The sequence below is a fragment of the Cavia porcellus genome, unplaced genomic scaffold (assembly GCF_034190915.1).
Source record: "Cavia porcellus strain 051 isolate PalLab524CR breed Dunkin Hartley unplaced genomic scaffold, mCavPor4.1 scaffold_1, whole genome shotgun sequence".
NCBI classification, from domain to species: Eukaryota; Metazoa; Chordata; class Mammalia; order Rodentia; family Caviidae; genus Cavia; species Cavia porcellus.
The window spans coordinates 196,185,945-196,198,563 of NW_026947484.1; positions in this window are offsets into that span (position 1 = coordinate 196,185,945).

Consider the following 12,619-nt stretch of genomic DNA (forward strand, 5'->3'; position numbering starts at 1 on the left):
TGGGTTTTTTAAAATTGTTTGTTCATTGGCTTTTAGTTGAGCAGGAAAAACAGTGTATGTCCAGAATCCTTCTGCAGAAGCGGCTGTTCAAGTGTCCACTCACTTATCAACAGGCATCTTTGGACCTCTGCACTCCAGGTGCCAAGCACACAGACAGATGAGACCGATTATTCACTCAGGGACTCATCACATGATCAGTGCTGGGGGAGGAGGGAGCCAGGGATGGGAGCCATGGGCCACCCTACAAGGAGAAGGTGAGGGGGTGCCAGGCAAGGGGAGGTGGGGAGGGGCGAGCTGTTCACAGAGGCAGTGGCATGTGGAAGCCCAGAGGAGGGCACCAGGAGGTGAGGTGCCAGGGCTGTGAGAATGGCCACACACAGACACTTGATCCACAACACAAACCTGCCCACAGGTACGCTTCCCCCCTTGGAGGGGGTGAGGCGGAAGCAGCCACCTAAAAGATGAGATTCTTATTCAGAGAACTTCTAAGAGCTCCTTTGGCGTGCAGTGTTGTGGGATCGTTTCCATGGGAACCCCCATGTCTTCCCCAGAGGCCACAAGGACAGCTCCTGGGAAGCTCCTTTAACTCCTTGCTGAGGCTTCCCGTCCCTGCCACTTTGCCACCCTACTTCCAGGTCTGGAGAGCCTCCTCCCAGGGACAGAGCTATCCTCACAGGGCCCATCCATACCATCCTGCTCCACATCCTGCTTGGGGTTCTCCACCTTGGCTCTGTAGTGCCCCAGCACTGGGAAGCTGGTTCTTACGGCCTCTCTGAAGGCACCTGAAGTCTAGAGAAAGGTGTGCATCCACGTGGGTCTGCTCTGAATGTCAGCTCTCTCCACTGGGGAGGGGGTGCCAGCAGCAGGGGGATGTCTAAAAAGTACCAGGGTCTCAGACTCCCCTGGCTGGGCCTCCACCCCCTTCCTCCAAGTCTCCTGAGCATCTGGCTCACTGTCTACCCTACAGGAGGCCGTGCCACAGAGCTGGGCCCATGGGCTCACAGTCTCACATAGCGGCGGACTCTGAAGAAGCAAATGCATGCTTCCAGCCCTCTTGGGTGCTCACAGGCTTATGGGCTGTCCCCAAACTGGGAGGACCAGAGGGTTGGGATTCTGAGAGAGAGAGAGAGAGAGAGAGAGAGAGAGAGAGAGAGAGAGAATCTGAGAACTCAGACCTAGGCCTGGGAAGAAACGTCCCAAACCCACAGTTTGCGGATCCCTTAGATCCATGCTGGCAAACCTGTGGCACACATGCTGCAGTGGGCACGCAGGACTCTGCTAAGACATGAGCCAAGTTACCCCCAAGCTTCTGAGAGACTCAGATAGCAGCACACATAGGGGCAGTGTCAGTACTTTGCAATAAATAAGTGGCTTTTGGGTTGCGGACTGGGAATTCAGTCTCTAAACGGTTCCCCATCACAGCCTTACACCTTTAGGATTTCCTGGGCTCCTTTCACAAAAGAAGAGGAAGCCAAACACATGGAGGGACTTGCCCAGGTCACACAGCAGTAGAGCTGAGAGTAGAAATCAGCCAGCATTCTTCATGTCTGCCCAGGGCCCTCCACTGCACAGTCAGATCAGTGTATACACTTGTGTACACACTCACGTGTTCAGACTCAAGCCCTCCGGTCTCTTACCTGGAAGTGATTGCCGCAGATTACCCAGAGTAACCCGAAGCCACCTGGGAAACCCCACCCTTGCCCTTCCCGGCAATGGGCAGAGGCTGGATAAGAAGCTTCCTCCCTGGGGCCAGGGACTGGTGGTAGAGTGGGACCCTCACAGGATGCTTCCCAATTTCACTCTGGGGTACAGCCATGGGGTGCTGGGCCACAGAGTAACCATGAGCCACCTGTGTCTTCACCCAGCAGGGAAGGTACATGTAGGAGCACCTGCCACAGCCATGCAGGGCATTTTCCGTGCATTAATCCCATCTTTTGTTTTTTTTTAGACAGGATCTCGCTATGCAATTCAGGCTGGGCTTGAGCTCACTTTGTAGTCCAGGCCGGTCTCGAACTTGCAATGATCCTCCTGCCTCAGTCTCCCAAATGCTGGGAATACAGGTCTGTTCCACTGTTGTGGATTAAAAACTGATGGTCAACTTAACTTAGCATGATGCTGAATATAGAGGTTCCACCCGAGCAAAGTTGCCAACATAACTAGAGACGTGGAGAAGAAGAGTGAGGCATTGTGGGTTTCTCTAAGTGTTGCTGTTTGAGCCATTGGTTCTCCTGGAGGAGCTTGTAATGACTACTTCCCCAGTGTGAGTTTGACCACTGTCATTGGAGGAGCTTGGGACCCTGCTGCTGAGAGTGGCTGTGGTTCACTTTGGGGGAGCTCTGGTCCTTACATTGAGCATCACTTCCTGGCTCTAGAGGGGAAGACATGTGCCACTTAATCTCCAGGACAAACTCATCGTGCTGGCTTTCTGGCATGTACTCGACTGTTCTTATCATTGGAGGAGCTCCGGACCTCCATGTCATTGAGGATTGCTATGGTGCTTTTCAAGACAGCCCTGGTCCTTATTTTGAGCATGACTTCTCAGCTCCAGTGTAGAACCCTGAACCTACCAGCACAGCTCCTTCACTCTGCTGGCATAGACTTTCTACTGACTTTGGGATTTCCCAATGCGGATCCATAAAACAGACTGGTGTGAGTCCTCTCGTAGGCGCTAGACCTCCAATTGGACTTGTGGGAGGCACTGGCATGAGCTCTGGGTCTTCATCTGGACTCATGTAGGACATTGATCTGGAATCCAGGTGCTTGGCTGAATATTCTGTAGTGTTGTGGACAGATTTCCTGCACTTTCTTGTGTTAAACTCTGGGTGACCATCATTAAAAATATTATAGATTCTGGGTCCTGATTCTAAATTTTCTCCTCACGACCCCGGACTACAACAGCCACCATGCCCAGCTCTCATTTTCTTTAATCCTGACCAGCAAAGCAAGGAAAGCATCAGTATCCCCAGTTGCTATGGTAGAATGATCTTTACCCTCCCCCTTTATTTCTGACTGCTTCTCGGCTTTTGTGGGGAATGGCTCTGACAGGACAGAGGAAATGACACAGTTCTGGCCACATAATCATTAAATAAAAATCATTATAGGGTATTGGAGCCCTAGCAGAATGAGGAGGGCATCCTTGGAGAGGGACATAGCCTGATTCCAGGGTACCAGTCTGAACAGGGAGATGAAGGCACCCTCGCCTCAAGAGAGTGTGGCAGTGGCGACAGGAGAGTGGTCACTGTGCCAGGCACCCTCCAAGACGGCCTCCAAGGTACCTTGCTTTCTGGGAGTCACATCCTGGGCAGTTCCCTCCCACATCCTGTTAAGGTTTGTCTGGCTGAGCAAAAGAATATGGCAGAGTAACTGTGTAGCTTCTGAGGCTGGCTCGTAAAGGACCTTGTCACGTCTTGGAGATATTCTCTGAGACCAGCCACCATATTGTGATACAAGCAGCCCTATGCACAAGACCTCTAGGTGTTAAACTGCTCTTTGAAGTTTTTACTCATTTCTTATCCACTGTTCTATCCATTCCAAAAACAGGGACTGTGGTGTGATATGGCATTTTACCAAGTTGGATTTCTCACCGTTGGACAAGGGAATGCTAAATGTGGAAAGGTAGGAAACTGGAATGGATTCTGTGACATTCCATATAGAAATTAGAGCTTGCCTTGATTAGTTTTCTCTCATCGATGAGACAAAATATCCAACATTCAAAATCAGGGAAGGAAAAGTATATTTAGCTCACAGTTTGCAGAAGTTTCAGCCTGTAATCAGCTGGTTCCAAGGCCAGGCGGCATGATGAGGGGCAACAGTTCAAGGCGGCAGAAGACGGCAAAAGCAACAAGAGCAAAGAGGGGCAAGCAAGCCTCTCTCCGGCCTTACACTGCAGGCAGGCTGCTCGCCGCGGTGGGTGTAGCACTCACACCCGCCGCGTCCCTCCTCCCCTCCTCTTGCGTGGAGTCAGTCACGTAAACTTCTAAACTTCTCAAGTTGACACAAGGAACATCCTAGACAGGGAAGACATATCCTCTACACACTGAGATGTAGAACTGCAGAATTAGTTAAGTTTCCAAACTTCTCAGGTTGACACAATGTATCAACTATTACAGAGCTCATGCTTTTCATTATCTACAAATATGTGAAGCAATAAATATAGATAAAAATGTGATGTGTCTAACACAGATATGAAAATATATACATAGTTCCAGCTCTGTCTGCTTAAGGGACCTCAGAGAACTCCAACAGTAGTGACACACCTATTGCCCAAGGAGGTCTTTAAATAGGATTCTCTATGGAAAAGAACCATGGCTCCCCAGAGAAATGGCTCATTCCGGAGCAGGAACAGTGCAAGAGGCCCCCAAAACATTTTGTGCCGGAAAATAAGAAAGTATGCAAGAGAGGAGATGCCAAAAGGAGCCCCCACTGGCCAAAGCCGGAAAGATGTGAGCAGCAGATCGGGCAGTGCTAGGGCCGGGGATTAGCTCAGGGGTAGAGTATTTGCCTACCCTGGAGAGCAAGGCCCTGGGATTGATCCCCAATAGCATCAGAAAAAAAAAAATAATAAAGCTAATAACAAATTAAAGTCCACTAAATAAAACAAGAACTCTTGAACTCATATTGAGATACATCAATAAATTGGAAGGTTGATAGAGATACCTATTTTAAGAAAGGCTCCTTCACACAATATTTATTAGTTACCAATGGGGAGATAAAGAGCAACTTCATAGTGAAACTGTCACCGTCTTAACTATCAATGGGACAGACCAAAATCCTGAGCCATCATTAGAATACAATGAAAAGAATGTTAGCAAACTTCCTTGATCTCTCCCCAGATAAGTGGAGCTGTTGTTAATTCTTTTATCTGTTTGTCCTACCAGTTACTAAAAGAGGGATTTTGTATTTATCTGTTTTTTTCTTTTAGTTCTCTTGATTTTTGCTTTCTCTGTCTGGGGCTGTTATTAGTTACATGCAAACTTAGAATTGAAACTGCTAGGGGCTGGAGATTTAGCTCAGCGGCATAAGCACCTGCCTTGCAAGCAGGCGGTCGTGAGTTCGATCCCCGGTACCGATAAAAATGAAAAAGACCAAAAAAAAAAAAAAAAAGAAACTGCTGGATAAATAACAGTTTGTCCCACTGTGAATAGCTTTATTTATCTTTGGCATGGCTTTTGCCCCATTAAACTCTGCTTTTACTGATAACAAGGTAGCTATCTAAACCCACTACTTACAGTTTGTGCTTGCTCAATATAAAATTTTCCGTTCTTTTACTTCCCTCTTTTTTTATCTTTATATTGACATTTTCTCTTATAACTAGCCCATGTATTTTTTTTTATTTTTAGTCCAGTATGATAGTATTTGTCTTTCAATTGCAGCACTTAACCTTTTTACATGTAAAGGAATTGCCAATATATTTGGCTTAGACATTCATCTTACTGTTTGTTTTCTGTTTATCTCACTTACTCCTCTCTCTGTCTCTCTGTCTCTGTCTCTGTCTCTCTCTGTCTCTGTCTCTCTCTCTCTCTGTCTGTCTGTCTGTCTGTCTGTCTTTCTCTCTGATTGAGTTTCACTATCCAGTTCAGGCTGGACTTGAACTCACAGCAGTCCTCCTGCCTCCGCCTCCTGAGTGCTGGGATTATAGATATGTGCCTCCATGCCTGGCTCTCCTTTCTTGCCTGTCCCACTAACCTGGGATGTAACATCCAGCAAAAACGCTCTTCTTCCACAATGAAGACATAGCTGAGTGTAGTGGCCTAACCCCTTTGTCCCAACCTGGGTAATAGCAGCACTTTGTCAGAAAAAAAGAAAAGAAAAGAGGGTTGGGGATTTAGCTCAGTGGCTTAAGCATCTGCCTGGCATGAGTTCGATCCCCGGTACCAAGAAAAAAAGAAAAGAGAGAGAAAAAGAAAGAGAGAAAAAAGAAAGGAAGGAAAGAAAACAGAACAAAGACATTTCATACAATAAAAACTGAAAGAATCATCACCAGCAAGCACACCCCCATCAGAGGAATTACCAAAGATTTTCCAGTGGGAGAAAATGAATCTCAGACGGAAACTTGGATGCACAGGAAGAAATGAAGGCCAATGAAGAAGAGAAACTATTTGGCTAACCCAAACAAATACTGTCTGTATCAAACAACAATAACATTGTCTTGTGGTGTTTGGAATAGACAAAGACCTCAAATACCAGATGGTACCAGATGACAATTACATATTAATCAGGAGGGGGTAAATGGAGTTTTAAGTGGCCCAAGGTTCCTGCATTTTCACAGTGATGAGAACGTTAATTTCTATCAGACTTTAATAAGTCAAGGATATATATTACCGTATTCAGAGTGATCACTAAAAAAAAAGGAAAACAAATTATTAAAAGGGTCACATGAATTAGTAAAAATATTAAATCAAGGGCTGGGGATTTAGCTCAGCGGCATAAGTTCCTGCCTTGCAAGCAGGCAGTCGCGAGTTTGATCCCCGGTACCGATAAAAAGACAAAAAAAAAATATTAAATCAATCTCAGGATAAGGGAAGAGGAATAAAAATGCTGTATTTTCACTTTTTTAAAGAGTAAAGTGTAAAAGAAATTTCAAAGTTATAGAAATGTTTTTAAATTTGGGTGATAGACACACAGTGTTCACTTCTGCCTGGTGTGGGTATCTTACATATATCCAGTAAGTAGTCCTCAGCCTCTGCTCCAGTTAATGCTATATATATATATATATATATATATATATATATATATATATATCTGAAATCTATTTGCCAAGCTGTAATCAGTGTTTGTCCTGGGGGGGGGGGATGAGGGGTTCTGCAGGGAAACTGTCTGTTTCTGTCTTCTATATAGTCTGTAAAATGTGCGTATTTTTCACTGAGTATGTATTAATTGATAATTGCAAATCAACTGACATTTTGGTAAGTGGACTTCAGATGTTGTTCTACAGAAAAAAATATAAATTATTTTATTATATGTTCCTAATGTTTGTGGTTCACTTTGCAGTTTAAATTTGTTTTTATTAAAAAATAAATAAATTTGTTTTTATTAACTGTGAAATAAAGACTAATGTTTATTGGATGTTGGATCTATGTAACTTATGTATATGAAAATGTACATCCTTTCCTCCGTGCTGGTGTGCGCGTGTGCGTGCATGTTCGTGTGCATGCGTGTGCATGCGTGTTCGTGTGCGTGTGTATGTGTGCGTGTGCGTGTAGTTCTGGAGCCTGAACCCAGGGCCTTTGAGTTACATCTCCAGCCCCTTTTCTGTTCAAAAATTTTGAGACAAAAGAAGTCCCTAGGCCGCCCAAGTTGGGCTTGACCATTTCCATCCTCCCTCAGCCTCCCAGAGTCCTGGGGTTACAGGCGTAGGACGCCGCGCATGGTTTATACTTCCATTTTGGAGGGAAAAAAAGATAAAAACGCAGGAAGAAGGCGTTTGTTCTTAACCAGGCGGCTCTGGAGTTGTGACCCAAAGCCCGGCTGTCGTGACTCAGGTCTACCACACGGTGGCGCTGCGGGCGGGCCAATGTTCTGGCTCCGGGGTGGGGGGGGTCGCTGCGGGTAGGGGGAGGAGGAGGGGCGGGGTGGGAGGAGAGGGGAGGGGCGGGCAGGGAGGTGGGGCGAGGAGGCGAGAGAGGGAGGGGGGAGAGGGAGGGGGAGAGGGAGGGGGAGAGGGAGGGGGAGAGGGAGGGGGAGAGGGAGAGAGGGAGGGGAGAGAGGGAGGGGGAGAGGGAGGAAGGGTCCGTTCCGGAGCAGATGTATTTCCCCTCTTCCCGCTGTCGGGTCTTCGGGTCCTGCTCGGGAGTCCGGCAGTGGTCCCCGCGGCCCGGCCCAGCCGTCGGCCCGGCTGGCGTCTGGTGTCCCCGGGAGGAGTCCGGACCCCCGGACCCCTCACAAGGCGCGACCATCTCCAAGCCTGAGACCCTCCTTTCCGGCCAAAGGAGCTGCGAGGCGGGCCAGTGAGTACAGGAGGCGACGTCCCGCCTGGCTTGCTGAGCCGTGCGGAGAAGCAAAGCAGTCGCGGAGGTCCGGAGGGCCGCCCTGAAAGCACGGCCATCACCAGACGTCAGACACCTCCCAGCCCAGCCAGGGCTGAGCGGAGCAGGAGCAGGAGAGAACTGCAGAGAGTTGGGCCCCCAGGAGAAGGGACCCAGTCCGCACATGGGCAGCCGAAGTGGACACACTGCTCAAAGGAGGTCAGACGGCCCGAATGCGTGAAAAGGCGCTTTTCGGTGCCTGAAATCAAGGAAATACAAATTGAAACTATACTGAGATGCTCTGCAGCCAGAAAGAACGGCTAGGCTATCGTTCAAAAATCTAATAACAATTGCAGATGAGAATGTGGGGGAAAGGAACTCTACTACACTATTGGTAGAAGTGTTAAATAGTACAACCACTGCGGAAATCAGTGTAGAGACTCCTCAAAACACCAACAGTAGCAATTCCACTTGACCCAACTATTCCCCTTCTACGTATTGTCCCCAAAAGACTTAAAAGCATTATATTACAGGGATACACATGCACCCGTGTTTACAGCAGTGCAGTTTTATAATCGTTAGATCTTGGGAGCAGCTTCTACAACCATCAGCAGATGAGTGGGAAATGTGTTTGTACACAGTGGAGTAAGGGTAAGTTAAGACACATGGATGCCCCTTGAGACCATAATGTTAGGTGAATAAATCGTCCACATGAGCTTATATAGCATGAGGTTTCTCTTCTATGAGAAACCCAAAATATAAGTAAAGAGCAAGACAAAGATGGACAACCACACAACCTACAACCCCAGGGAGTAGGGAGAAAGCTCTTGGGACTAGGGGGAGGGAGGGAAAGGAAGGAGGATAAGCAAAGAATTGGGATGTGTTGTGTCCATCACTGGCTCCCTACAAGGGGTGTGAGCATTGTACACTGCAAAGGTGATAAAAATAAAATGTGGGGGAGAGGGGAGGGAGCGGGGAGATGTCTTGCTTTGGAGAAGACCCCAGGCTTCTCCAGGCTGAGACTGGCTTGTCCAGGCTCTGAATTCTCCACCTGCAGGCCTGAAAAGTCAGTGTCTGTGTAGGACACTCCTTAGGAGGGGCTCCTGGTCCTACCCTGCCTCCTCAGCTCCTGGACCACCTCAGGTCCCCATTACCAAGCACCACCTCCCCCAGGTGCCACCCGAACCTCTCTGTCACCTGTGAACTTTGCTCATGCCACTCCCATTCACTCGAACACTCTTCCACCTCTCTTTTGTCTTGGCCAACTCTGATGCATCCTTCAAATCTATTGTTTAAATCCTGCCTCCTGGGAAACCAGGCCTGGTGGTGCACTCCTGCAATGCCAGCACGCAGGAGGCTGAGGCAGGAGGATTGCATAGTTTTAGGTCAGCCTGAATTGCATATCGAGACCCTGTCTCAAAAAGAAATAATTAAACATGAGTGTGCTACCTGGAGAGGCATGTCTAGTGCTGAAAGTTCTGCCAGGCTTCCCTCCTCCAAAGTGACCCTTAATTGTGATTGCCTGAAAGTTGGTAGGTATCCACCACACTTTGGAGCCCTTTCCTTTTACGGAGCCCAGGGACTTGATAAAGGCTCTTTGTGGACCGGAGGCAGAGTGGAGATGGGGTGACAGGGTCTGCACAGAGGGACAGGCATTGGGTGGAAGGGCCTCATTCGCAGTGGGGCCTGCCTGGACACCAGCTGACCTCCAGCAGCACTAGGACAGAGGTGGGGTCGCGGGTTGGTGCTGGCCAGCTCTGCCAGCCTCCACCCGACAGGCAGGGCCGCTCCCAGAGCCAGTGTGCAGCCCCGCCAGGGCCCTGCACCTCAGGTGGTCCGAGCTCATCTCCCTCCCTCCCTCCAGTGCCAGGGCTCAGCTTCCCGCCACAGCCCTCACCCCTTTCCTGCCCCCTCCCCTGGTGTCTCTGGGGACCCTGCTGCTGCCTGCCTCACTGTCCTCTCCAGGATGCTGGGGGGATGCCAGCCCCCCTTCCTCTTGTGCCCCTGTTGGCGCCAGGCTGCTTTCTGGTCCCCAAATGAGTAGCTGTCACCTCGGTCTCTGTCTATGTGGTTGCCTCAGCCTGGGCCTCTCTGTTTCATGTGAGGATGAGACCTGCACCCCTCAGCTTCTACTTGGACACCCCATCTTCAGGAAGTCCTCCTTGGCCTGGCAACCCTCCTCGGGCTTCTCAGTCTCCTCTTGGTCACACTGAGTTGCCACTGCTTAGAACCCGTCTTTTTCTTTGGTTCTGTTGTTGAACCCAGGGCCTCGACACCAACAGGGCCTCTGCCCTGTTTTCATTTTTATTTTGGGACAGAGGTCTCACTAGGTTGCTCAGTTACCCAGACAGAACTCAAATTTTCAGTCCTCCTGCCTCAGCCTCCCTGAGCACTGAGGTCACAGGCATGAACCGGTGGAGCCATCTTCCTGTTGTAAGCCCGCACTCTGCATGCTGTCGGAACCCCAAAGCTGTGCAGCAACTGCCCAGGGGGGCAGCACCCTCCCAGCTGCATGCCTGCCCCACCCTGTGCCCCTGCTTCCGGTCTGAGGCCTTCAACTCCCATCTGCCTTCTCCCACGGCCTTCAGTCCACCTCATGCGGGCAGCCTCCCAACCTGTGCCCTCAGCCTGTGACCCCCACCTCGGCCCCACTCGAGGTCAGAGGGCCCCTCCAGCTTACCAAGCCCACAGCTCCAGCCCACCCCCGCTTGGGCCTTCTGCAGACCCATCCTTCTGGTTCATGCACTGGATCCTTCCCTTTGTCATACACGTCCAGTTCATCAGAAAGGTCTGTCTGTAAGCCAGGTGTGGTGATGCACACCTATAATCTCAGAATTTGGGAGGCTGAGGCAGGAAGGCTGCTGTGAGTTCAAGGCCAACTACACAGTGGTTTCAAGTCTAGCTTGAACTACATAGGAAGATCCTGTCTCAAAAAGAAAAGAAAAAGAAGAGAAGAGAAGAGAAGAGAAGAGAAGAGAAGAGAAGAGAAGAGAAAGGAAGAGAAGAGAAGAGCCTGTGACTACCTTCATAGTACACAAGAGCCCCAGCTGCATTGCCACCTCTTGTTGGGTTAGGTGCAGAGTCCTCGAGCCACCTCCCTGCTTCAGCCCTGGGCCGCCCTGCCATCAATTCCCACCCTGTTGGATCCATTAGCCAATCTGTGAGGTCACATTGTCCAAACCTTCTACAGCTCCCCTCACCACCTGGAGTGACAGCCAGAGACTTTCCTGCCTATAATACGCTAAGCTCTCCACAACTGCATCAGTGGCCTCAGGGCCTTTGCACTGGCAGCTGCCTCTGCCCTTGACACTCTCCCAACATAAGCACAGTTCCCTTCCTCATGCTCTCAGGTCTGCTCAGACAGGTCTTCCCTGACCAATCTCCATACACAGTGACTCCCAGCACTTATCTTGCTAGCTCACTTATCACCTCTGATATAACATGTTTGCTTTCATGTTCACTGTCTGTCTCCTCCACCAGACTGTCAGTCCAGGAAGAAGGCACTTCTTTCTTTCTCCCTAGAACAGTATCTGGCATGTCAATAATCACTAGGCTGTCAATAAATAATCACTAAAACTGTGAATGATTAAAACACCTTCACCAGACAGTGGAGATAACAGCAAGATCATAACGGTGTCTTCCACCTTAACCCAAGTGCTCATGCAAGAAGCCATGCTCAGTGTGTACTTTTTGGATGGGTGGATGGATGGTTGGTTAAGTGGACCAAGATATTCACTGTGTCCAGGGATCACTACCCAAATCTGCAGGAAAAGGCAAAGCTGTCCATGTCCAGGCTGAGCCCTGCAGTCACCTGGGAGTGTTACAGACACTGAGGTCACAGAGTCCAGCCAGCCTGGCAGGACTTCCCAGGCCCCAAGAGAATTTGCAGCACTTGTGCCTGGCAGTGCAGGGTAACAGCTCCAGAATTTAAATTCTCATGCCCTTAGACACAGCAGCTCTGCTCCTTCCCAACCGAAAGACAAGGCCGGGTGCAGGGCAGAGGTCTGCCCTGACAGCACTGCGGGTATCAGGTGACAGAGGGACCAACCTGAATGCCCAAAGGCCAGGGCACCTGGGCAAACGGTGGCATCACCTAGTGGGCGACACCGAGGTCAAAGAGAATGGATCCAAGTGCCGAGAGGGGTGACCCGGGTGAGTTGCTAAGTGACAGCAATCTCATCTTAAAACAACTACCCTATGGACCAAGCACAGGCATAGTGCGAATGACGAAGCGTGTTTGTGTGTGTGTGTGTGTGTGTGTGTGTGTGTGTGTGTGTGCATGTGTCCTTGTCTGCTGCATGCATCTGAGAAGGGTTGGGTTCACCCTATCCCTCCCTGACTGGCGGGCATGCTTGTCTTTTGGCTGGAGAGGAGATCTCCCATTGACGCGACCGTTCACTTGTTTACCGACTTTGAACAGTGAGCTGGTGTTCTCCTGGAACTGGACACACCAGCGTCCCTGTGCATGTGTCAGCACTTGATCTAAGCACACATTTGTGAAGCTTCTCAGTGACAGGCAGTGGTTTGAGCAGAAGATGGGTCAGAAGGAGGGGACTGCGGACTACTGTGAGTCACCGTCCGGGACAGTCAGTGTGGGATCTGTCGCCAGCCCCTGGCCACACATCAACCCCAAAGCCTTGTTCCAGCATTCCAGG